This window comes from Canis aureus, chromosome 10 (assembly GCF_053574225.1).
Source record: "Canis aureus isolate CA01 chromosome 10, VMU_Caureus_v.1.0, whole genome shotgun sequence".
Taxonomy (NCBI): domain Eukaryota; kingdom Metazoa; phylum Chordata; class Mammalia; order Carnivora; family Canidae; genus Canis; species Canis aureus.
In genome coordinates this window covers 41,163,303-41,190,096 of record NC_135620.1, presented here as the reverse complement: position 1 = coordinate 41,190,096, position 26,794 = coordinate 41,163,303, and the positions used below count along the sequence as shown (strand labels likewise).

Below are 26,794 nucleotides of genomic sequence, written 5' to 3'. Positions count from 1 at the left end.
CAAAGCTGCAGCTGGTATGGAGTAGGAAGAGACTGACGTCCCTGAGTGTCCAAACCCCTGAGGGATGTATGGACCAAATCAGTCTGTTCAGAAATGGGAAGATACCTCCATTTTGCTTATCAGCAATTAGTTGAGCATTAGGAACTTGGGCTGTGGGCTTTGGGAAAACATTGGCTGCCTCATACCATGAGGTCTTTTGGAGCTTCATTTCTTCCTGCTCAAAATAAGGATAATGATAACACCTAACACAAAGAGGTGTTGTGGGGATTCCAAGTAATGATGAGGGTCAAGGTGCTTAGGTAGTGCCTTGCATTTTCTAAGCGTTCCGCCAAAGAAGGTGTTTGCTGCCGTCTACTCTCTACAAGGAGAAAGTTACTCCTTTTCACTTCTAGTTTTTCTTTTTTTTAAGATTTTATTTTATTTGTGAGGGACACACAGAGAGAGGCAGAGACATAGACAGAGGGAGAAGCAGGCCCCTTATGGGGAGCCCGATGCTGGACTCGATTCTTGGACCTGAGATCATGACTTAAGCTGAAGGTAGATGCCCAACCATTGAGCCAGCCAGGCGTCCCTTCACTTCTAGTTTTAACCATATAAAGCAATGAACGTTGGGGGGGTGGGGGGGTGGAAAGGAAACCTAGACCTGAAATGTTTAGGGAGTGGAGTCTGGTGAACCGCTATCAGGACTGAGTAACTGTTCTCACGTGAAGGGGGTCCATTTCCACAGACCTGCTTTGCTTTCTCCCGCTTTCCCTCCAGTGTTCTGCCTTTCTCCCTATCTCCCCACTTTCTTTTACCTCCCCCCCACCCCCATCTCTCCACCTGTTTTTGTGCTGGAAGAGCCTGGTGCTGCTAGCAGTTTCTTATAAAGCAAAGGCATCTCGTTCCCAATTCAGAGAAATTGCAAATAAAATTGCCACAGCCGAGTCTGCAATTTAATGTCTTTTATGCTTGTCCGTGACAACTCAATGCTGTGTTGAACATGCTAATCTTCCGATTTGGTGTCTTTATTCTTTAATTCAAAGAGAAACAGCTGAGTTAGATGTATACGATTTGACTTATCAGGACCGCTCTGTATGTACAAAAGGGATGTGTGGAGGAAAGACCCATCCACAGAGAGAACACCGCGGGGACAGGCTGGGGCAGATCAAACAAACTGGACAATCTTTTTCTCAAGATGGAAATCTGACAACATAAGTCCAGCAACTCGGAATGCTCAGAATGGTCACTTTCCCCTTGTAACTATGATACACACACACACATACACACACACACGTACATATATATTAGCTAACTTCCACTCACCTCCAGCCTCTTGCAACCTAGGTATCTGTGCACTCTACTGGAGTGAACATCAGGCCTCATGATCCCAGAGAAACAAAGGGACACTGAAACTTCAGAAAGTCACTGTCTCACACAGCATGTTGCAAAGGCCTAAGGCTGGTGGAAAACTGCATTTCTATCCTGAAATACATTCCTGTTAATGAGGAGAGGATCGGATTACTGGCTAAATGTTCTTTCTGTTGGGTACTAAGCACTATTTCTAAGTAGTACCTTTTCTGATAGTTCACATTCATTCCTTCTCATTTTTTTCATCATTCCTTTGATTCATCTGTTTAAATGCATAGGAAAATGTGGTGTGAGAATTAAGCTCCTCTAGAGCAGTGTTGTTTTTTTAACATCATTTTTGTATTCTCAATTTTTAGCTCAGTGTCTTACACCAATTAGAATCTCAACCGATTTTTTTAAGCTTCTATTTATTTATTCATGAAAGAGAGAGAGAGGAAGAGAGATAGGCAGGGGGAGAAGCAGGCTCCCTGCAGGGAGCCCAGTGTGGGACTCAATCCCAGGACCCCATGACCTGAGCCAAAGACAGACGCTCAGCCACTGAGCCATCCAGGTGTCCCAACATATTTTTTGATGAGTGAATGAAGGATCAGGTTGTAGTTGCTTTCAAATATCAGTGAATAAAATAGGCTAAGTAACTTTTTAAAGTTTAAATAAGAGGGAGCAGTACTTTTCTTACTTGAGATAATGACAAAACTGTGCAGTGTTGCATCTCGGGTCAGCCAAAAAAAAATAGATATAGATACAGATCTATTTTTTATCTATATATGGATATGTAGATATCTCAGCAGAGAATTATCTGCAAAATTATCTTCAAATTCATTATTCTACTTAATGATTTCAGAGAAGAGGCACAAATGCACTCTGGAGGTTTCTTTCAGAAAGATTCTTGCTAGCAACTAATAGTGGTTTGGGGGCAGTTGCTGAGCTCAAAAGCACTGTAGATACTCTAAAACAATAAAGAAATGGCTTGAGTTGTATTAAAAAAAGAATTAATGAAAAGGGACATAAGAGATATAATGAAAATAAATAGTTCTTCCTCTTCCAACTTCCCTCCTGGGAACAAGTTATGAAAGATAGCTGGGATAGTAGACCCTGGAATAAAATTCTTCCAGGGTAGAAATTAATTAGGGTGAACACATGAAAGCCCAGGTTTAATTGTTCCTTTCAATATAGTAACAGAATATATTCATTATACAACTTTAAATGAGTGTCCCATTAATGGAGTACACCTCCAACAGAACACCATAAATTAATATTTTTATATATCCTATAATTATTTTGGGAGTAGCACACTGGGTGTGCATTACAGCTAGAGGAGGTGCTAAAAGCATTAATCAGGTTAAGGTCATCATTTAAAATACACAATTGTTGATATTCCATTTAAGCTTTTAAAAAATATTTTAATATTCCATGACCCTCGTGAAGATGACTGATAATTTCTTAAGCTTCTGGGGGAAAAAAAAAAAACCTGCTTCTGTTTTAAGATTTTATTTATTTGAGAGAGAGAGAGAGAAAAAAAAAGCACACAAGCAGGGGGAGAGGCAGAGACGGGCTCCTTGCTTGATCCCAGGACCCCAAGATCATGACCTAAGCCAAAGGCAGATGCTTAACCGAGCCACCCAGGCGCCCTTCTATTTCTAGTTCTAACTCAATGTCTCATGTTGATTTCCAGATTTCTCTAGAAAGCTCATTTGGGGCCCTTCTTTAGACCCAACCGGTAGAAGAGACTGAATTTTCTTTCCAGCTTCACATTTCTGGTTGGTTCATCAGTGCCCAGAGGCTACACCGTCAACATCTAGGACAACACTGTCCTGGTTATGGCAGCACAATAATCTTCACCTTCTCATAGGTCTAAATTCTTCTCAGGATTAAGTGGGGATTTTGTGACACAGATGACATCTTCCTGGGCACAGTGCCATATGGACCTAAATGGTGGCCTCAGGACACTTAAGCAATCTGGTTATAAATATCTTCTTACTTCTAAATACTCAGCTGACAAGGTGATTGTGTTAGCTAGGGTAAATTAAAAACACAATATGTTGTTTAACCATGTTAAGCTGTCCTTTTCTTTCCCCTAAGAAATTCTCATATTCTTTCACAATTGATATAAATGTGCCCACAGCCTGGATTGTGACTAGAGATGCAGTTTCCTTTTGAATTCAACCTAGAAGAAATGTGGCCTGGATAGCACCTGGCTCCAAAGCCCGAATCAGCCTCTGCCTCTCCATGTGACCTTAGGCAAATTATTTAACCTCTCTGCTCCTTAGTGGCCTCCTCTGTAAAATGGCAATGATAATAGCAACTGTATCTTTGAGATTCACTGGGAGGGTAGGAGCTGATATTTGTAATGTGCTTGGCATCAAGTTGGCCACATATAAAGGCAAGGTCAGTGTTCACTGTTTTTTTTTTCCCTAGCTCAGCTGCTGAAAATTAAGAAGACATTTAACTCTTACTGAAATGTAGTTTCTCAGAGGGTTGACAGAATGAGATAAAATATGTGTGAGGCTTGGAAAACTATCAGGATTGTATGAAGGTTTGCAAAAATGCCAACTAAGGTAAAGAATTATAGTAAATAAAACAAGGGGAGTTTTTTTAAACTAAATTATTTTTTGTTTTAAATCCCTAAATTTTCATATTTTATCTTTTGAGAGAAATCCTTCTTGTAAACATATATATGCATATGTGTGCATACACATACACAAGGCCTCAAAGTATCCCTTGTGGGATTAAACATCCCAGTAATGATTCCACATTAGTACTTTCTCATGTTTATCATGTTTTATGGAATAGAAACAGGTATATTCGTGGAAGGTATATTCATCCAAAATCTTGTTATATGCAATATCCTTAATTTTTATTAAAACAAAAGTATTTATCATGTGCTTATAGTAAGTATGGAATTACAAATGCCATATGATGGGCATTTTAGCCCAGATGGGTTTAGAATAGGTAAGCCATCCTTCCCTTTTGCAACACAGCTCTCCTTCTCCAACACACGTGTGCCCGTACACACACACTCCCAAACCTCTACGAAATCTGGTAAATAAATCTGGTGGTGCTCTAAAGCAGGTGTTGTGGTTCTTTGGGGGGTGGGGGGGCAAGAGGAGTCTGGGTAGCCTGAAACATATGATCCTTCTATACTACAGCAGTCCATAAAGTAGACCTTGAGAAAGACAGCAAAACAACTTAAAACCAGATAAAATGGAGGCTTATGGGGCTGGGCCATTGAGCCTGGAGTCAGCTCATCAACACTAAAGATGCTGATGAATCAGAAAATCAGGGAAGAAGGCCTCAAGATTCAGTCTCCCAGGACAGGTTGGCCTCAGAGATTTATTCTCAGATCTTTTTTTATTTGTCTCTGCTGCATAGTAAAACTTGGGTGGGCAAAATTCTCCCCATTCCAGGGACCCTGTATAGACTGCTGTAGATTTTATGGGACTGATACTCTTCTTTTTTAGAGGGCCATTTATGCCCGGTGTCTTTCCTCTTCTCAGCCAGTGTACATCACTCTCTAAATCTTCCTCCCCCACCTTTGAAAATTTATGGCAGCTTTCAGCCAGGCTTGGCTTAAAGCCATTGACCTCTGTGGCCTGTGTTATTGACCAGAACACAGCATCTTCTGCCCACATAATATATGTCTCTTTATCTCCCTGAAAGGAAAGGAAATGACTCTTGGAATGGCCAGGAACACAATAAAACTGAGAGAGGCTTTCTCGGTTTTTTGTCAGTGGCATTTGGCTTTACAAAAAGCCACACTGGGATTCGGGTGTGTGCTAAGCAGTGCTTTGAATGGTGCATTGAGAGGGCACCCTTGGGAGCATGCATTGTAGGATACAAGGTCTGTCCCAAATAAAATCACCATTTTTTAATTTCTCACCTTGAGTGTGGGTGAATGAATAGCCCTAGGTCAGCAAGTTTCCAGAACTAAATCTATAGATGCTCCAACGTAGTGATCCCACAGAGACACGTGAAAAATGCAGCAGGGTTCACAGATCCTGCCTGCCCTTTGGGTCACAGTGGCATAGAAGACTGGAGCTGGAAGGGCCAGGAGCATCATCTCATTCAAGCTGCGAAATCTGCAAATAAGGAAACTGAGGCCCAGTGAGAAGATGCCACTTTGTCCACATTGCAGAGCAAATAGGTGCTAGGAATGGAGTCCACCACTAATGGAGGAAGCACTACATGACCTTGCCTTAAAAGCACCCCCTTTTAAAAAAACTCCCACCAAATAAAGACACAAAATTCCATATAGTAGCAAGAGGTATACAAATGAGTCAGCAAAAGCCTCTTGCCTTCCCCCTTTAGGTATTATTTCCCAAATCCCATACTTAAGAATCCTCAGCTGCCCGGAAAACAGTACCAGATGCCTCTCACTATCCCTTTCAGACAGGAGCTGGGAGCATACCCTAAAGGAAAACCATGCAAAAAGTGGCTTAACAGCTTTGCAGCCTTGGAGGAGTCTCTTACCTTTGAACCCTCCACTTCCCATAGGTACAGTGTGAATGGGAGCATCACCCTACTCAAAGGTGTTATGAGAAGTGAGAGCAGGTACTGAGGAGCATACTAACAAGTCAAGCGCTATCGGCATAGTCTGGGTTTAAGAAAAATGTATTGGAGGTTTGGGATACCACAGAACTCCAGATGAGCTGGAGCATTTTATTTGACTGTACCAGGACTTTCTGGAGGAGGACCTGGGCAGAAGTTGTGATTTTTAATATGGCTATAACTCACTAAGAGCTGGCTATTTATTTCTACCTACAGCATTAGTTCTCAGGCTCATATTTTTTTTGTTTGTTTTTTTTTTAAAGATTTATTTATTTGAGAGAAAGAGAGAGAGCAGGAAAGGGGGTGGAGCAGAGGGAGAAGAGAGAGGGGGAGAGGGAGAGAGGGAGAGAGAGAGAGAGAGAGAGAGAATCCCAAGCAGACTCCCCGCTGACCACACAGCCCTACCCCAGCTCAATCCCACAACCCTAAGATCACAATCTGAGTGGAAATCAAGAGTCAGACACTCAACTGACTGAGCCACTCAGGCACCTCAGTTCTCAGATAGGTTTAAAGGATAGAACACCAATGTGGTGCCATACTCCTTGCAGAACACCAGGATATGTTGCTATACTCCATCCAGTCACGTAAACTAGAATCCAGACACAGCATTACTAGCAGAAGGCATATACTATCTACCTATTTATATGATCTATCATAAGCAGTCATGTCCATGAAAAAAATATAACTAGACACTGCAGACTAAGGAGTTTCCCCATTTCCCATCATCATTTGATCATTGCTTGTTCGTTAAGTTTTGTAAGTAGTCTCAAGGAGACAAGCTGTAGCAAATGCTAAAGTTTGAAGTAAAATCTGTGGAGGGAAAACTTTGAAATTAGAAAATTGTAACTGGAACCTTCCCCCTCACCCCGGAAATTTAGAGGAGACATGATTATTGATGAAAAAGCTCAGCCCAGCTTACATGAAACCAAGAATCCATGAACAATTTAAGAACCACCACACTAGAGGGTCGGTGAACCAGGAGAAGTCCTATTTCCTGGTCATCTAAGTATCAAAACAAGGAAAAGAGACCCAGAAACTTGGTCAAGGTGAGTTTTTAGTATCTTGCCTAACCAATAATATTTAATACTATGAAGCAAAATAAAACTATTTCAGGATCTGTAGGTAATTCTTTAAGACATTTTAATAAGCCATACTTCTATTCAGGACCATGAATTTTATCCTAAAACTGAAAGTGTCAAAGTACTGAGAACATTAATAGTAGCCTTAAAACTATATGCATATAGGTCAAGTTGACATTAAAGTATTTTTATCTTGCTTAGAATCTTTGTTTTCTCACATTTTTCTTTCAAAAAATAGCATATTAAAAGCCTAACAATTCAACCCTAAAAATTGAGTTTCTAGCATGTTTTAAAAAACGATTGTCCAACAGTAGGGAATTGGCTGAGTAACCCAAATATGTACCAAAATGATGGGTTATGCAGACCTTAAAAAAATATTTCTTGTAAGAATGACTAATGACATGGAAAAATACAAACTGCATATTAAGGTAAATGGTCCCTAAGAATGTATCTTACAATATTATTTCATTTGTAATCTATATATACAGATAGGGAAAACTCACCAATGGTTAATAGTGGTAATGTTATTAACAGCTGCTCTATGTTCTCCTTTTCACATATTTGCATTTTTAGTAAACGCATTGCTTCTGTAATAACCAAATCACTATCATTGGTGTAAATACTAGAGCTTCTATGCAATGTTATTTAACTGCTAAAGTACTAGAAATATAACCATTTCATCTATAAGGCTTTCCCACCACACGGATCCTGAAGACACCATTAGAACACGGCTTCCATTCCAGAAGAAATGTGTGTGTATATGTATACATGTGTATGATTGTGTTTGTTTGCAGAGACACAAATATATACAAAATTCTCTATCAACTTGATTGGCTGTTAGGGTACATGGATAAATTTCAACAGACAACACTTATTTGGTTATAATCCAGGTTCTCATTAGAGAGTATAGTTTCAAGCTCATTGTCATCTGATAATTTTCAGGAGCTAAATTCAGAGAAATTCAATTTAATTTTTAAAAATTAAAAATAATGACTCTGTTGTTACAAAATTATATCTAATCTTCCAAGTATTCCAAGGTCTATCTCCAGACGAAACAGGGAGCTGGGTTCCCATGGAATTATTTATCTGATTTGCATTTGGGTGTGCCATCAACTATCTGGTTGAGATTCATTATAAGGGGGGAAAAACGTGATACATTTCAAAGATGTTGTTGAAGATGTTAACTGCATCTCCATGTTTTCTAGAGGAAGATTTCAGGAAGAAATTTCATTTTGATGTTTTAATAACAAAAAGAAGGCAAATTCTCCCAAAGAACCAGTTTGTTTTCATGTGTGGATGATATGAATCAGCTGACCAGGGGTTCCTTCTCTGCTCTCGCATAGCTGTGTGCCAAATGTGTGGCCCAGCTGTAGCAAATGTGCGAATCAATGTAGTGTGTTTTTAAACCTAATTCTTGACTCAATTTTATGTTCCCACCATGTTTTCCTTTCTCTCCCCTTTTTGTTTCTTGCTTTAAAGAAAAAAAAAAAAAAGGAAAGAAAAGAAAAGAAGTGCACTAAATATATGTGTGTGGGAACAAATCAACAAGGACAGAAGAACTTAACGTGAAAAGCTGCGGCCTCTTGCCCCTCCGCTCTCTGCCTCCACCCCCCATCGCACTCCCCAGATTCAACCTCTTTTAACTGTTTGTTTTTAGTTCCTTTAGCAGTTACCTCCATAAATCTAGATAAGAGGCTTAACCTCTTTTTCTCCATTTATCAACTTGAGATAATATCTCTAGACACCTTAATATGAAAAGGGAGGACTTAGCTCATTTACTAGAAACCTCCTCTAGTTCCAAGTGTTTTATGTTTACATTATTTTCAGTTCTATGGTTCTTATGTTTGCAACTTTAAATACATACATCTTTTCATCAGAGGCCTCCACCCTCAGATTTTTAATTGTGTGTACTACTTACTGTGAGCTGCCTCATTTTAGCAAGTGAAGACAACAAACAATGCAAATCCCAAACAGTGAGGCCACAAAGTCTTCATGATGAATCCAAAGCTAAACAGTTAAGGAGCCCTAGAAAACATAAGCGGTGGTAACACAGACCAGGTGGGTCCCAGACATGGTAAGCTCTTAGTTTTATCTCTGGAGCAGCCTCAGTTACTCGTACATTAAGGCTTAAACTGAAGCTTGAACAATGAGCTTCATGCATCTACCTGATACCCAGGTGAAATCCTTTTAAACCCTTTTGTGTTTACTTGAAACCTTGGATTTCAAAGTTTGTCTTTTCAAAAATGTTTAAGGTACTTAATACTCCTTCTTTCCAGTAGAAAAGCCCCCCACCCTCACCCCCCGTAACTCTTTTTACAAAGAAAAGGCTTCAAATGGAGTCACTTATGCTAGGTCACATCACCAAACCAGAGCTTAATACCTAATCTAAGTATAGCTTCAACCTCCCCCAGAATGTAGTCCTTACCAGTCAGCCAGGACTTTTCTGATCAGTCCCACTGTGATCATCCATGGGCCTGTCCATCCCACCAAAGATGAATTCATCCCCCTAATAAATCCCTTCCTTCATCACCAAAGGAAGGTATCTTAGGTATCTTCACCTAAAGTAATCCTCTTTTCTATGTATGACTTCCCAGTCATGCCTTTAAGAACCCTTCCTTTGCTATAGCCCTTTGAGGCATCTCTTTTACTTGCTAGATAAGATGCTGCCCAACTTATGAACAGCATAGTAGAACCAGTAAGATCTTCAAACATACTCTATTGGATTTTGTTTTTTAACACCTCACACCTAGAAGTTTCTTGGTTAACCTTAAAAACAAAACTGGCAGCTATTTTACCAGCAAAAATACGCATGTTTAGAATAGCACACAATTTCAGTTCAGATGACAAAAACACAGCCAACTCCTCAGATCAAAGGAGAAAAAAATGCTCTTCTATAAAGGAGAAGGGGTAAGTTTGAGCTGTAATAAAAAGTCCACTGGCAGAAACTGGGAGTTCAAAGTTCCATTGGCTGTGTCATGACTGTCTCCCATTGGCTGGGTTGTTGCTAGGAAAGGAGACAGATCTTCTTCCTTTCAGGTGGGCTAGCGAGGTAGCCAAAGTAGTAGGAGAACAACTTGCAAGGTACTTCACTTCCCCGTAGAGTCTGCAACTGACAATGAGTGGTCGGGCAAGATGGTTTCCTGACGCCATCTGAAGCCTGGTTACCTTTTATGAATTATTAATTCATTTTCACATCTTCAAAGGCTCATTATTATGGGTTGTGTAGACTTGAACCAATGGGTGAGGGGTACGGATCCATCTCCATGACCTCACAGTGGTTTAACCTGGTGACATGCCTCCCCTGGGCTCCTCATGCTGGCACACACATTAGACCTTGCAGAAGATCAGTTAGGACAGCTCTGGCAAAGAGGACAAAGCCAGTACACTGGACTTGGCCACCCATGTCATTCAGCACCAGCCATGTACAGGCAATAAGCCAGGTTCTCACTGCAAACACAAGGGCCGTGGATCAGACAAGGATGAAGAACAGGTGCTGGGAGTAGCGCTGAGAGGAAGCAGGGAAGCAGCAAGGTGATGGGGGTTGGGGGTCAGAAGACCTGTCCAGGTGTGGTAACCGGGATCTAAAGCGGAGGGGCAGGGGATCAAAGGCAGTATGACAAGAAATGGAGAATTCTTAGATGCGGACAGGCATGGGTTTGAAAAAAATATGATTGATGTTATAACATTATGTATGAGAAACATTGAAAAAAGAAACACATGAAGACGTCGCTCAGAAATTGGAGTGAACGACTGGAAGTTACAAAGGGTTGAGAGGTACTGCTTTCACAAAGCCATGTACTCCGTTAATTAAAAATACCTAAATAAATCCTTTGACTCAAATCTGCCATAATTGATTACATTTGCTTGCTCTTAACTCTAGTATAATAGGAAAATTTATAATGCATCATTTTAAATGCCACAACATTGCTAAAAAGCTTGTGCCTGGGGCAAGTGAATGAGTGGAGCGTGATTGAATGGGCAAGGGGGTTCTATGGCAGCTTTGCTTTGTTTCCTAATTTCTCTTAATGGCATGGGCCATTAGTTTGTATTTTCCTCCTAGTCCCTCTCAAGCCTGCTGCTCTTAACTGCTGCTTTTTCTTTTTCTTTCTTTTTTCTTTTCCCTTTTTTTTTTTTTTTTTTTTTTTTGCATTTAGTTCAGTTCCCTTGGACCCTCTTGAGAAACCCTCAGCCCACTCAACTGAAATCTTCAGCAGCAAGGACCCGGTGCCCACCAGGGGCTCTTAAACTTTAGTTTGCTTGGTAATCATCCAGGAAGGCTGTTAAAAATACACATTCTTGCACTAGAACCCCCATCTTGGCCTCCTTGATTTCAAATACAGTAGGTCAGGGTGGGGGCTGGGGGATCTTTTACAAGCAATTCTAGGGATACATATGTACATTATCTTTGGCCCAATACTGAGAAGGGTTTTTCACCCCACCATGTTCCGTCCCTACCGTACCCAGCTCTACCCCTAAGGCTAAAGGGGCAACGGACAACCTTTACCACGAGGAAAACAAGATTCCAAGGATGACCAAATCTCACATCTCTTGCCAGCCCTCCCTCCTTCACCCAAACCTCCACATTTAAAATCTCTCCACATTTAAAATCTCTTCCACCATCTCCTACTCTGTAGCTTCTTAGAGGAGCAAAAAACAGAAATGCCACTCCATCCTCCACACACCACACCCCCAGAGAGCCCCTCCATCCATGCTTTGGTTTTTGATTGAGATAAAGTTGACATACAATATTACATTAGTTTCAGGTGTACAACATAGTGACTTAATTCTATACGTTTCAAAATGCTCACCACCATGAGTACAGTCACCATCTGTCACAACACAATTATTACGGTATCATTGACTACATTCCCCGTGCTGTACTTCTCATCCCTGTGACTTATTTATTTTAAAACTAAAAGTTTGTACCTCTCAATCCCCTTCACCTATTTTGCCCATCCCCATGCCACGGGGCCCCTGGCAACCACGTGTTTGTTCTCTGTAATTAGCCACTCTTTAGAGACTCTCATCAAGCAAAAGAGAAAGTTCCCCCGCCGTCTTTAAAACTCTCTGGGAAGTCCAGGGTAACATTTCCTCTTGGAAAGCTCTTTGCCATGATTTTCCCAGGGCTGTACTTGAGTGAAACTCCCAAAGGAAATTACCACTTAAATTAGGCAGGATGTGCTGGCTGCTTTTTTGGCCTCTGCCAAGCACACACACAGTGAGGGATGATGGGGGGGGGGGGGGACTTGAGAGGGACCCACACGGGGGCTGGGGGACCTTTGGGGAGAGACAGGCCTGAGGACATCACTGGGGAAGCCAACACTGTGAAATGAAGCCATCTGCTCCTTTCCTGCCAAATCTTCCACTGGCCTGTAAGGTGTGTGTGTGTGTGTGTGTGTGTGTGTGTGTGTGTGTGTGTGTGTGTGTGTTGAGGGGTTGGGGAGGAAATGATGGGCCAGCTTTGGCACCCAGCTACCCATCTTGGAACCTGCCCTCTTAGGTGCAGAGGCCTCCATGGAACCAGACTGTAGGTTCCATGAAAGCAAGAGCAAGATCTGTTTTGCTTTTGTTCTCCTGCTTTTTTGTTTTTAAGTTGTAGTTGATATACAATGTGTTATTGGTTTCAGGTGTACAACATGGTGATTCGACAATTCTGTACATTACGCAGTGCTCACCGCAGTAAGTGTAGTCACCATCTGTCACCGTACAAAGTTATTTCAGTATTATTGGCTATATTTCCTAGGCTGTACTTTTCATCCCTGTGGTTTTTCTCCCTTTTTAAAAAGATAAATGCCATAAGATTTGGCCTTTTAACATACGCCATTCAGTGGGTTTTAGTGTATTCTGGAGGTTGAGTCACCACTTGAATTTCAGAACATTTTATTTTATTTTATTTTATTTTTCAGAACATTTTCATCACCCAGAAAGGAAGTCCCTCTACCCAGGAGCCCCTCTGCCCCCCAACTCTCCTCCCCACACCACTGATCCACTTTCGCTCTCTATGGATTTACCTACTCTGGGCATTTCATATAAATGAAATCTTACTACCTGTGGCTTTAGGCATCTGGCTCCTTTCACCGAGCATCGTATTTCAAGGTTCACTCACATGTAGCATGTGCCAGTCCTTCATTCCTCTTTATTAGAGAACAATATTCCATTGTGTGGATAGACCACATTTTGTGTATCCCTTCGTCAGGTGATGAACACTTGGATTGTTTCTACTTCTTGGCTCTTATGAATAATAGGCATGAAGGTTCGTGTACAAGAGTTTAAGTGGACACATGTCCTCATTTCTTTTGAGTATGCCTGGGACTTACTTGGGTCATATAGCAGCTCTGTGTTGAACTCTCTGGAAGAATCTGTTTGTACCCACTGCTGCAATTCCCCACTGACAGCCCAGCCCCTGGCATGTTCCTTGGCAAATGGATGAGTGAATTAAATCAATGAAAGAAATAAGGAATCAAAAGAGTGAGGTTCTGAGTTCTTGAGTGTGAGAGCATTTTATACTCTATTAAGAGCAGTACAAATGGGATTTACTGGTATTAAATAATGGTATCAGAAGTTCCTAATCTGGGATCTATGGAAGAGCTACAGGAGGGTGGTGAATGATCAGAAATTGTACATACTATAGAATTGAGTACATGTAGTGTTGTCTTTGGATCAGGCAAATGGAATACCTTGGAGACCCTGCTCAGGCTCTGCCCCTCTCAACAGGATATGGTGTGCCAGAGGCCCAGGGAATGTGCCAAGGGAATTTCTAGTCTAAAGAGCCCAAGCCTTTTCCCCAGGTTCATCCTCTCGAGGGCAATTCATGCCACTCTGGTCAAAGGAGACCGGAGACAAAAGTGCAGACAGAGGTGCAACCTGCAGAGTAAGATTTTATACCCTAGGTGCCCAGGAGCCCACCCCCCACTCCAGGGATGGAAAGAGAAGGGGAGAGGGCAGGCTGCTGACTGGGCTGAGGGTTAGCAGCTGAGGGGGTGAGGACCAGCTCTATCCCCAGCTGCCACTTTCCAGTAAGAAACTCTAAGAAACCCAAGGATTCTAAATTCAAACCTGGCTTTCCAGTCTTAGGTTCCTTGGAAATGCTCAAGAGGAGGATGGCATTCATGTTATGATTGGCAGAGCAGGGCTGGAAGGATGAGGAAGCATCTTGTGACAAGTGGCACATGGGCCTCCACTTCCATTTGTGTGCTTGTCCCAGGCCTATAGCAGGGGGAACCCATGTACTGGGTTGTTTTTTCTGTTTTTTGTTTTCCAAGGAGATGGTATATAGCTGTCATCAGATTTTCAAAGGCCTCAAAAAATCTGGACCACAATGGAAACAGTTGAAAATGAAAGGGAACACCAGAATAGAAGCCAGAAGTTCTGAGTTTTAGCCCTTCTCCCTCTGCACACAAGCTGCATGAACTCAGGTAGCTTCTCCTGATCTTAGGAACTTAGTTATCCAGACAATGAAATGGAAATCATCCTGACATATGTTAAATTTGCCATAAAGCATTAAGGAATGCAAGGTTCTTATAATTTAGGCTCATAATATTGCTACAAGCTAAATTTCACTACAAAATTTGCAAAAGATTTATTATGTAAGATAGACTTGCATTACATAGTTTGTCCGGTTATTCAGCAGTAAATTAGAGGCAGTTAAAATATATATAACTAAGAATTCTGACACTCTTGCCCAAGCTTTCATCTCTACACCACATCCTCTCAACCAAGACAAAGAAATACTGACCATTACAGAACAGAAATGTTTTCCTGAGAGCTGTGATTATTTAAATAGTTTCCTTTTTTTTCTTATGGCTCAGTAATATTTTTCAGTTTCTCCACATGAATTTATTCCTAGTATTTGTTTGTTCTTCTACTCTTATGTTTAATGGAGCCGTGAATATTATGGCATGTAAATACATGAGAAATTTCAGCTGTTAGCCATTATGGCTGATACATAATGGATGATTTTTTACTAAATTAACAAAACCAATTCTACACAAGGAAAAAAGCTAAATCTCTAAAAACTAACCAGCTTGGTCTGTAATATGAAATAGCCAACTTAAGTTTCTATTTCTTTATTCAATGGATTCATTGTTACCAATGAATTACATAGACAGATCATAGAGACATAATTATTCTAGTCATGGTGGTGGTTATTTGAGGTAGAGTGACCAACTGTCCTTTCCATGCTGAATCTCATATAGGCAGGACTGGGCAAATCAAACTGGTTGGTCACTCTAATTGAAAGTTAACGTACCATTTTGTCTATGATTTTTTTTTTTTAAAGATTTTATTTATTTATTCATGAGAGACACAAAGAGAGAGAGACAGGCAGAGGGAGAAGCAGGCTCCACACAGGGAGCCCGACGTGGGACTTGATCCCGGGTCTCCAGGATCATGCCCTGGGCCGAAGGCAGCACTAAACCGCTAAGCCACCTGGGCTGCCCTTGTCTATGATTTAAATCTAAAAGTTGTGGGAGACTTGTCAATTTAGGTTTTCTAGTTGTCTACATCTCCTTTTTTTTGGTTTGAGAAGGAATATGTGTGCATGAATGGATTATCGTTGCTAGTATGATGTTCTTAAGCTTTAATCAGAACAAGGACAATGGGACGAAATTAACATCCTTCACATTCTAAGTAGATTTTGCATGATAAAAACGGATTGTTACTTTTCCATTGTGTTTTATGTGTTAAATATGTTATTATTTAATATCTTTATATTATTAAATATTAAGCCATTGCCAAATTATTACTAAAAAAATCCATTTTTAAATTTTACTACTGAACATGGAAGTTATACGAGTTTTTCATCCTTCTCAGTTCTCAATTATAAGTGCTCTGCTGCTAAGCTTTCACCTGGATAATTTTTTGGCCTCAGTTTGAAAGCCCAACTGATCAAGATTACAACCTGGAGATCATCTTGACCTTGCCCAGTTTGTCCTCTTGCTCATCTTGGGATACGTTCTTGTGTCCCTTGTCGTTTTAATAGCCTATAGCTATGAATGTTGTTACTCTATGTCAACCATAGTGTTTTCATTTTTTGTTTAGTGAGCTTTTGCTTCCTTCTCTTCTATTTCATATTCTGTGGTCATCATTATTTAATGACTTTTTTTGAAAAGTATCAATCACCGTTGGTCAGTGATCATTTGACAATGAATTTCATGGATTTTGCCAAAGCCAATCCTGTGTTGAAATACAAGAGGTAAGCCTTCCATGCAGACCTATTGTGGTATGTGGTACAAATAGTAAAGTTTCCCTCATTAGAAACCTTAAAAATAGACATAGCCTTAAAGAGTTCTTACTTACCTGGGAACAAATTCTAGCTCGACTACTTACTAGCTATCTGAATGTGCACAATTACGTGATGTCCTGGAACTCTGTTTCCCAAACTATGAATGAGAAGGTTGAACTTTTTCAGAGGTTCTTAACCTGATGACCACTGCTGAACCACAGGTTATCTGTGAACACTCCTGAAATCTCATTATTTCATATGTCTCTACATGTACTCCCACTATGGGGATCCATTCCTTCCCCCTTCATTCACCAAGGAGTTCACAATGTAAAAGATGGACAACCACTGAGCCAGATGGTCTCTGAGAAGACTCTGGGACAAAGTGTATGATATATAAGTTTTCAAATATCATTGTTTCTAACCTCTTTAAAAATCAATTTAGCATAATCTATCAAAACTTCCAAAATAAGGAATGTGAATGGCTATCTCAGAGGCCATGGGCATCCTGGTCTCTCTGCTGCAGAATTGCTGGTTTGAAGCAAATCCCGAATGAGGGCAGCAAAAACAGTTCTCTTTGGTGTTAGGCTAAGGAATTGGGAATTAACCTTGGGGGTGGGGGAACCTGTTGACAGGTTTTGAGAAGAGAAGTGGTATGATGAAAGCACCGTTTTGGGGAAAATCGAAATGGAATTAATGTGGTAGGATGATCTGGAAAGAGCCTGGGGATACCAAAGGAGTTCATGTTATAGAACAGTATTAACTCAACTGTGTTCCTTGTTCTTCTAGTGATCTGACACATGTTAATAGGTGTTCTCCCCCAGAAAGTTGCTGGGGCCAATAATCTGGGGAAATGCTGAGTTGCCAAAGTGAGCAAGTTTTCATCCCATGATTTTCAGAACTTTTAATAATCGAATGCTACTGAACACAGCACTTTTCCAGTATCAATTGGCCACAACCCTCCCTACCAATGCCTATTAAATTCCCCCGAGTCCACTTCTGGTGGTGAAGAGAATGAGCTATGAAATCAGACTGCAAGGATACCTTTACCACTAGGAGCTCAATGAGTTTGTCCAAGTTTCTTAATCTCTCTGTGATCCAGCTTCCTCTTCTGGAAAGTGGGGGCACTTCTGATAATTGACTACCTGATTGTTATGGAAATTAACAAGATAATGCGCGTCAAGTGCTTACACAAGCCTGGACCATAACAAGTGCTCAAGGGCTACAAATGCTGCCTCTGCTAAAGATGATTCTATAGATCATGTATTTATTTGTTAGCTCCGAATAATTCCTCTCTTTAAGACCTGGAGTTAGTTGCTCTAGCTGTTAGAAAGTTCTTTAGAGCACAAATCTGCCTACCCATCATTTCTATACCTTTTTACATTTTAATTATTCACTCAACAAACATTTATTGATCACCTACCGTGGGCCAAGCATTCTAAACCAAGCACTAACACAACCAGACTTACAATTTAGAAAAAGTCATTCTAAATCTATGGCAACCTCCCTCAGTCTCTACTTCCTCACTGGTCAAATGCGAATCATACCTACCTTATAGAAGCAGTCTGAGGATTAAATAAAATTACTATAAGCTGGTGAGCACACTGCTCAATTAATTTTAATGATTAGATTTATAATAAACGCCTCTCCTTGCTGCAGTCTTCTGATTGGTGAACACAAAGTACAAAACGTGTTGGGCCAGGCAGGGGAAGATGAAGGGTGGCCAGAGAAATGGAACAAAGGCGGCCTCGGTGGGATTCGGTGACCTCCTCAAGGTCGCTCAGCTGTGAAGAATGTGAGCTGGGACTGGAGCTCAGGTCTGTCTGGCTCCAAAATTCATGTTTTTAACCCCTGACCCTGACCAGTAACTTCTCCCTCCATCTTTTTAGACTCTGGTTCTGTGCTAAGAACATCATTTCAGAATCTCCTAGAAACCACACTGGCCTTTTCAGAGAGGAACTGCTGATTCCCTTTTCAGAGAAAAGCTTCTGCATCTCCAATGCCCTGGCCCCCAACTCTCAGTGTGCTGCAGCTAAAATGTATCAATGGTTTGGAAAGAGCTAGAACTTACTTCCCAGCTGTGGGAAGAAAGCTTGACCGGGCCTCTGCTGAATATTCTGGCAAAGCCTCACTTTTCCAATGCACGGAGCTCCTCGAGCCCCCAGGACAAAGGCTGCCAGGCTGCTAAGGGCATTGGCATGGGGCCAACTCCAGGGGTGAGCGGAGGATTTGCTGCTGCTGGGCAGACAATGGCCCGTTGCTCCCGGCCAGGTGCCGCAGACCCTCCCTTATGGGGCTCAGAAGTGGCATTTTCTTTGTGAGCTGCAGGAGGCTGGAGCAAGAGGGAGGAAGGTTTGGTTTTAGTGGGGCTTGATCCCTTACTGAGCTCAGTGCGTTGGGCTTTCAGAAGATATTCTTGAGTTTCAGTTCACACCCCATTGGATTTCACTTCAACCTGAAAACTCACAGGGAAGGTCAGCTGAAACAACTGAGTTTGGTCGGCTCTCCCCTCAGAGCCATAAATCACACCCTGCCAAGGAGGAAAAGAAGAGGTGAGATGAGAAATTTGGCCTACCTTGTCTAATTCACCCTGAGTATGTGTGTGCGTTGGGGAGGATGCGGGTGTGGGGGCGGGGGTGTTGGAAAGGGTAGGGATTTTCATTTCACACCTGCTTGGGTTTTTATTATGAAATGTTTCCATCATGACACTCAGGTGTGTTTCCTTAAAACTAGCTTCGGCCTGATAGGAATAAGCTGCCAATCCAGGCTCACATGAACACTAATCATCATCACTTAGATGCAGATATATATGGGCAAGATACTGCACGAAACACTTGACTTTCATTATTGCATTCGATCCTCAACCCCACGATGTGGGTACCATTATCATCCCCCCTTTTATACAAGAGGAAACTAGACTTGGCTAAAAACTTAGCAGAACTAGAAAGAGACCTTCATGACACAGATTGCACTAGGGAAACCTTTGACCAGAGGAGGCCTAGGGAGCTGCTTCTCCCTAGACTGGTTGTAGGGACCAGGTGGCCACAGAGCGGGGATCCTTCACCAGAGGGTGGAAGTGCTTATGAAGTCCACCTACTGGGGTTCTTTCTGACTTGATGCCACTCTGAGGCTCTTGCAGGCCCAACTGTAGGAGGGAGAACTCTGTGCTTCCCCAGTACCTAGTAGTAGGGATCTGGCCCCAAAGTCTCCCCAACTCAAATTCCCATAAATCTGTTCACATGAATGGGAATTACTGATATGCTTCAAGGAAAACACAGACTTCTAACTGGTGTGAAAGGGACCTTGGTGACCATGTCCCCATTGCCACCCCACTGCTCTCTGTGGGGGCCCACAGCCCGGCAGTCCCCTCCCTGTGTCTGCTGGCTCATGACTCAGCATTTGGTTTGGCTCCTCAGATTATTAGCTTAGTTGTACAATAAAACTCATGTGCTCTTTAGAACGTCTTCTTAAAAACCCGGATCACATCAGTTGGCTTCCTCAATCCTCCTCTACACCCCTTTCTGGGTCCATAGAGTGAAGGTCAATTCCAATACAATATGGAGACATGACAGGTCTGGGGCCCATTTGTCTGCATCCCTTCAATAGAATTTTTTTCTTTTTAAATCCCCATTGTAAGATTATAATGCTCCAATTTACAGGGTCTGAAGCTGTCTTTTTTTTTTTTCTTTTTTTTTTTTTAAGTAATACCTGCGAAAATAGCACTACCCCCTGAGTTATGCAGAGCCCTGCGCGTCTTCGGGGACAGGAACACCTGGCCAGGGGCGGGGTGAGATTTGGAGAGGACCGAGCGGAGGACCGGGCTGCGGGGCGCGGGGCGCGGGGCGCGGGGAACCCGGGTCCTCCCCGCGCCGCCCGACGCCGAGCCGGGCCGGCTTCCCTGGCGCGCAGCGCTGAAAAGCAAGCCACGCAATCCCAGCGGGGGAGAAAGGGAGCCGGAAAATGGTGAAGTCGAACAAAGGGGCAGGAAGAAAAAGCACAGAAACAAAAGTGTTCCTCCCCCTGCAGGGCGGAGGGAGCCGCCGCCGGGGCTCCAGCTCGGTCCCCGCCCGCCATCTAGTGGCCGCGCTCCGGGACTGCAGCCCGCGCCGCGGCGGGGGAGCCGCACGGGGGGAGGCGCCCGGAGCCGCTGCCTCCTGGTCCCAAGACAGGACGTCCCCAGCCGCACAAAGGGTAACTGGAGCCAAAACCTCGCCCGGGACAGCAGACCCCTCTCCGCGGGAGGGGATGTGTCTTTGGACTCGAGACACTGTGCAACCACAACACAGATGTGCGTCTGGCTCCACCTGCAGGTTAACGGAGGTTGGGATTGGACCTTCCCCAGGGCCTGGCGAGTTCCTTAAAAGGATTCACACGTGTAGCACGCGATTGCACTCTCCCTCCCGAAGAGCTGGTTCTCTCTTCGTCAAGACTATGTGTTACTCCTGCTTCTTTTTTTTTTTTTGTATAAAGATTTTATTTATTTATTCATGAGAGAGAGAGAGATAGAGAGAGGCAGAGACACAGGCAGAGGGAGAAGCAGGCTCCATGCAGGGAGCTGGACGTGGGACTCGATCCCGGGTCTCCAGGATCACGTCCCGGGCTGAAGGCGGCGCTAAACCGCTGAGCCACCTGGGCTGACCCTATCCAGAAGTCAACCATTCTTAACTTTTGAGGAGACCAGGGAAGAGGTGACATGGGTTCATTGGCCAGGACTCACTCCCTAGTGGGGCACCCCAAGTTTTAGCCTCAACTAATAATTAGCTTTCCTTTGAAAAAATAAATAATGCAGATTCTGGCCATTCCCCCCCCCCCCCATTTCCAAGAACAAAATATTCAGATCTTGGTACTAGTGTTCACAGATGAACTAATATAGAGAGCTTTACAGCAGCAAGGACTAAGATATTTAGGAATAAAATACATAAGCACATAAAGTTACCCTTTTAGAAATATACATGTATACACTGAATGGTTACACTCGCCACAGCCTTGGATAGCTGCCCAAAATGCCAAAAATTTTCATGTGTGGGGGCACCGGGGTGGCTCAGGTCATGGTCTCGGAGTCTCAGGACAGATCCTTACTGGCTCAGTCTCCCTGCTCATGGGGGAGCCTGTTTCCTCCGCTCTCTGGGCCCCACCCCCTGCTCATGCTCTCTCTCTCTCTCTCTCTCTCAAATAAAATCTTTTAAAAACTTCTCACGTGTGTTACAGCCTAAGGGGTTGTAACAAAAAGATCAAGTAAATAGAGCCTCTTCAAATCCCATTTTTTTCTGTGTCTATATATATAAGACAAAAAATGGTTGATATAAGCAGCAGCCTGTTTCTCTAGGCTCCTCTGTGTTCCTTCCTGATCGCTATAAATGTATAGATTTTGGACTGACCCGCAGAGGCAGCCTAGATTTGTCCATGAAGTCTGAGGTTCGTTTCAGGGCACGTCTGTGCCAGTCTGCGAGGTCGCTGGTCAATCTGGGGGTGATGATGCAAGCTCCTTTATGTGAAGCAAGCAGTGCTTTGCTTTGGTACTCGAGACCTCAGACGGAGCTCCAGGCTGCCCCCTCCATCGGCTTGTGCTGGGCCACGGAGCCTGGTAATCGGCTCCCCTTGAAGCCTGACCTCCAAGAGCACTGAGTGTGGCACATTCAGACAAGCAGTTTCCTTCTGTCTGCACCGCTTTCAAAGGCCTGACTCTTTGCTTCAAGAGCCAAATGAACTCAAGGACGGCAATTACACAGCAGACAGTAGACTCTCGTGGAGACAGGAGAGGAGGAAGATGCTGAGGAGCTTGGCAGTTGCTTTGGTTAAAAAGTTATTTCACTTTTTTGATGTGTTTTGCTCTCAGAGATTCCACCTGCTTTTCTCCTCACTTATTCACACCCTGGCCTTCATCTTAGAAAATTAACTTCTGCAGGCAATGAAAGTAGTTCTCCTGAGCCAAAGGATATGGGATCCCCATTGGCTCTTGCCTAGGAGTCAGTTGGGAAAAGAACTTTCTGAAGCAGGGATGCCTGTGATAGATTAGACCCACAGTATCATCGACTATGGACTTTTGCAAATCCATCTTCTAAAACTTCAGCTCCGTAGTTAGGAGCTAAGGGAAACTGCCATGGTGGGACTCTTGAGATAGGTAGGTAGCCACTGCCTCGCCCACCGTCCTGCCAGGTGCCCCAGGAGCACGGAGAGCATCCCAAAGTTAACCAGAGGAGGGTGGGTCAGCAGCTTGGACTGGGAAGCTGTCTGGAGGCACTGGGCTTCCTACCACCGATGGACTCCGCGGACTAGAGCAGTGATGGAGACTCGACCAAGATGATATCCAGAAGCCACAGCAGGTAAAAGCCATGGGGAGGGGAGAACAGAAAGCAGGGCAACCAGTAACGGCCAGAGAAGTGGGTGCTGGAGTCCCCCAGAAAGCAGCCTGGTGGTCGAGCTCTGGAGAAGGGAACAGCTGATGACATCATAACACAATGGCCCTAAATGACCCTTCATGTCTTGGTTCAGCTGGCTCAGAAGGACATACCAGCCACCCTCTGCCACTTCTGTTTTTCCTCACTCCTGGGCAAAAAGCCCAACAATAACCGTGTCACCCGAGCCTACTGGGTGTAGCTCCCTGTTTCTTAAAGAAACTGGGATGACTGTGGCACAACCAAACGGACAAAATGTCATGTCTTTTTGTTCTTGACCCTTGCCACCCTCTTCCCTTTAGAAATGACCTCCACCCACTACTAATTTGTCTCTGTGGGTGACACTTGGCAGATTGCATTCTCCAAAAGCATCCACAATATTTCCCATCCCACGTGTTCTTTTACAATGGGACCTTGTCATTCTTCTGTGAATGTGGGTGGGCCTGCGACTGCTTCAACCCAGGGACAGCAGCATTGATGCCGTGTGACTTTCATGAGAAGGGAAAAAGCCTCTTCATGTGTGGCTGGGGGGACAGGCGTCCTGAGAGGGACAGCCATGTTTCTCATCCTGGCTAGGATACCATATCTCCTCCAATCTTTTTTTTTAATATTTTATTTATTTATTCATGAGAGACACACAGAGAGAAGCAGAGACATAGGCAGAGGGAGAAGCAGGCTCCCTGTGGAGACTGATGTGGGACTTGATCCCAGGACTCTGGGATCACAATGACCTGAGTCAAAGGCAGACACTCAACCACTAGGCCACCCAGGTACCCTATCTCCTCCAATCTAAGAGGCTTCCTACGTGAGAAGTGTCATCAATTCAACGAGGCATTTAGGGAACAGAAGGACCATCACTACCATGTCACGTATGTCATCTACTGTATGATGCATTATAAGAAATTTTAAAAGAGGAAACAAATGCAGTTAATATAAAGAAATAGGGCAGGTCCTTCAGCATGTTTGGACACCTTTTAGTACATGCTGAAAGTACAAGGGAAGGAAAGTTTGTAGCCTATAGAAGCCCCTGACTTCCTTCAGGGGTGTATGCAGGACTGATTTCTCCCCTGGGCTCCATACTTCTAGGGTCCTACAAAAGTGTTTTAATTTCTTTCAAAATCAAAAGAAAAAAAATAACTTTTAGATTGACTAAAGTTTTTTTTTTAACATAAAAAGGAATATATTCCTTTCTCTGCAAACACATTCATGTAATTTTTAAGGTTTAAGATGTTTGATTTAAATGCTTATACATATTTAGCAAATGTTCAATGTGCTTTATCTAGGAAAGTCATCGTACAACTGAGTTGTCTTGATCACCTGCTAAAGAGGCTCTGACACATAGTGCTTCCCTTTCATCCTCTCAATACCAGGATCCCAGGGATCCTCTAGAAATCAATCCCGGGGGTGGGGGGTGGCGTGGTGGGGGGGTGGAGTTTTCCATTCAGTACTTCCCTATTTGGAGTCTAGATGGCCCCATTGCTCTAAAGTTAGCTGTGCAAAGTTGCTGTGATTTACATTAACTGTGGGATGCCTCCTAGGGAGCAAAAGGGGGGTTACTTTTTGGTAGAGATGTCTCCAGTGTGCAAGGCTGAAGGCAGGCCTGGGATTCTTCATGGCTGTCATCCTTTTAAACCTTTAGTCCCTGAGGATAATCCATGGAAAGTAAAACCTGGCCATTTTGAACTAAACTTGAATTATTGAGCATGCCAGGCCTGCATGAAAAATTTATATGTCTAGGTAAGTAAATAGGGTGCATAAAAAGATTTTATTGAACTTCTCCAAATCAGGGAAGAATAGTAAATGGCTGCTTTTTCTTTCTTTTCTTCTTTCTTTTTCTTTTCTTTCTTTCTCTCTTTCTTCTCTTTCTTCTTTCTTTCTTTCTTTCTTTCTTTCTTCCTTCCTTCCTTCCTTCCTTCCTTCCTTCCTTCCTTCCTTCCTTCCTTTCTTTCTTTCTTTCTTTCTTTCTTTCTTTCTTTCTTTCTTTCTTTCTTTCTTTCTTTCTTTCTTTCTTTCTATTAGAGGAAGCCAGTGTAACTTGTTAAGAGATCTCTTGGCTCCCTTGAAAATAATGGACTCAAATACTTAGGGACAAATTAGCAGGAAAAAAAAATACAACTCCCTGAAGCTATTTGATACTTAGGGAGATCATTCATAAAATTTTTGAGGGAAACACTAAATTTTCCACTTCAGATTCCTAGCCTAATCTTTGAGTTTAGAAGAGTTGCTCATGAAACAATGGAAAGGGCCTGAATCATTCAGGTCTCTTTTCTGTTGCTGCTTGGGGTGGACATACATGCAAATGCATGTGAATGGAAGCAGATGTATTTAAAGATCATAAAAACCCACTCCTGGCATTCTTGGACAGGAGAATAATTTCTTATATTTCTTCTAATGTGTGTCTTATGTCCATAGAGGCATTTTAACCCTTTTCTTCCCTCTTGGCTACTTTGAAAATGATTTGTTCCTATCATATTAAATTCAAATTCCATATGAATAATAGGTGTGCTTTCTGTAATGTAAATTACCAGCAAGGACTTGGGGTCTCTTGTCTGCATAGTACCATGGATGGAAGACAAGGGACAAGGTAGGATGTAGGAAGTGGCCTTGGACCACAGGGTCCTCTGTGGAGATATGGGCTTACATACTGTGTTATTTCCAGGAAGGGAGGAAAATCAAATGAGCTTTATTGAAATATGCTCAGGTAACGGGTTTAAATGCTCCCCAAATGATGATATATGTACATGTATATGAATGGAAAATAAACTCTAAATCCCAGTTGAGATGAGGTTACTAGATATCATACATAGCATGCTAAGTTCTGATTTTTTTTTTAGTTCATATTTTCTTTTATTTAAATTCAATTTAGTTAACATATAGTATATTATTAGTTTCAGGGGTAGACTTTTATAATTCATCAGTTGTATATAACTCAGTGCTCATTCAGCATGTGCCCTCCTTAATGCCCATCACCCCCCACCTCCTCCCCTCCAGCAACCCTCAGTTGGTTTCTTAGAGTTAAGAGTCTCTTACGTTTGCCTCCCTCTCTGTTTTCATTTTATTTTTCCTTCCCTTCTCCTATGTTCATTCATTTTGTTTCTTAAATTCCACAGAGTGAAATCATATGGTACTTGTCTTTCTCTGACTGACTTATTTTTCTTAGCACTATCTTCTCCTCTCCATCCATGTCATTGCAGATGGCAAGATTTCATTTTTTGCTGGCTGAGGAATATTCCATTGTATCTATGTACCACCTCTTCTTTATCCATTCATCTGTCAATGGACATCTGGGCTTCTTCCATATTTTGGCTATTGTGGGCACTGCTGCTATAACAGGTACATATGCCCCTTCAGATCACTATTTTTGTATCCTTTGTATAAATACATAGTAGTGCAATTGCTGAGTTCTATTTTTGTAAGTTCTATTTTTATAAGTTCAAAGTTCTTAGTGAAGATATTAAAACTATCAGAAGGTGCCTCATGTTGAGAACACAGGTAAATGATCATTGTTTAACATAGGTGCACTGTTGGGAGCAGGTTGGGAATTTACTTTGGAGCTCTCAAATGATAAATACAGATAGACAGCAACATGTCAATGTTGTCAATGTGTCAATGCTACTTTTAGCTTGTTACCTATATTGACCTACTTAATCCTCAGGATAACCTATGAGGTTGGGTACTATTACTATCTCCTTTTCTTTCTTTACAGATGAGGAAACATAGGCAAAGAAAGGCTAAATAATTTTCTCAAGGTCACAGGTGAGGAGGGGCATAGCTGGATTGAACCTAGCTTGGTTCCACACTCTAGAATCTTACTGCTCCAGAGTGTTGCAGGCTCTGTAGCTGTCCTGTCCAGATCCCCTCAGAACTCACAGCTCTTACAGAGGCTGACAGTCCCTCACTGCCTGAGGATTCTCATCACAGATACCCATCACACATAGACCTGTGGGAAGTGCTGAGTACTTAACACCCCCTGGTATCCCTGCAGCTCTCAACCAACAACTAACAAGAGACGGTGGATGAGCACCAGCTTGAGGCATGCTTTCTTCAGCCTGTCAGAGATTTGCAGCAAGACAGCTCAAAGTGGTCATTTTTGGCTTCCTTTCCTTCCTCGTCTTACTTCATCACTTTCCTGGCATCTCCTCCTAAATAAACTGCGTGTACCTCAGAGTCTATATCTAGGGAACGTGGGCTTTGAAAAATCATGA

The 26,794-nt window shown here is 42.6% G+C and overlaps 3 long non-coding RNA genes across 5 annotated transcripts in view; 1 reads left to right on the top strand and 2 right to left on the bottom strand.

Moving 5' to 3' along the window:
- The window catches only part of LOC144322266 (uncharacterized), a 210,493-nt gene that overhangs the window by 146,793 nt on the left and 36,906 nt on the right, over nucleotides 1-26,794 (bottom strand). The window lies entirely within an intron of this gene.
- LOC144322268 (uncharacterized) lies at nucleotides 620-10,503 on the bottom strand. The gene is made up of 3 exons (XR_013387863.1): nucleotides 9,400-10,503; nucleotides 5,228-8,999; nucleotides 620-3,363 (listed from the first exon to the last, which is right to left on the bottom strand). It is a non-coding gene; the product is annotated as an uncharacterized LOC144322268 (long non-coding RNA).
- LOC144322267 (uncharacterized) lies at nucleotides 9,860-26,794 on the top strand. 2 transcript variants are annotated; one of them, XR_013387861.1, is made up of 5 exons: nucleotides 9,860-10,748; nucleotides 12,602-12,653; nucleotides 25,784-25,922; nucleotides 26,296-26,345; nucleotides 26,575-26,794. It is a non-coding gene; the product is annotated as an uncharacterized LOC144322267 (long non-coding RNA). The 2 variants fall into 2 exon arrangements; XR_013387862.1 differs by lacking the exons at nucleotides 25,784-25,922; nucleotides 26,296-26,345; nucleotides 26,575-26,794 and adding an exon at nucleotides 12,881-13,021 and having other exon boundaries at nucleotides 9,873-10,748.